Raw genomic sequence first — 538 nt, 5'->3', positions numbered from 1 at the left:
TGACATTTATAATGGTAAATCTTGATATATTCGTCACCAACATAATATTGTTAGCTAAATTAATCGAGAGATAGTTAATTTTAAGTGGTAAAGGGAACGATCATAACTAGATTGCACTCAGAGAGGGGATTATTAAAGCAACGCAAAATCTGAAATTGGATAAGTAATGAAAGGACATTTTGAGTCAAGTACTCTTACACCCTAGAACTCTATAGTCTAGCTATTCTTTTTATTGTTCCTATAAAAAATGTCAAATTTCTTTAGAAAATGTAAATCACTTTTAATAAATCCAATTACACATCTTGCTTAAAACCAATATAAAAAAATAGGATCCACTTTTCACTAACTTTTTCTACCAATTTCTTTTACAAATTCAAATAATTTTTTAAAATCCGATCCAGTTGAAAATGAAACATTTATTGGCGGATGGGGGGAGTAATGGTTTAAGGAATATGACTGTGTATACTATTAGCCTTCTGGATCGAAAAATTAAGGAGAAAAAAATTGTTGTAAGTCCGTGTACCAACAAAATAACGAG

This window comes from Salvia splendens, chromosome 11, assembly GCF_004379255.2.
Source record: "Salvia splendens isolate huo1 chromosome 11, SspV2, whole genome shotgun sequence".
NCBI lineage: Eukaryota > Viridiplantae > Streptophyta > Magnoliopsida > Lamiales > Lamiaceae > Salvia > Salvia splendens.
Note: the sequence above shows the minus strand (reverse complement) of the source record.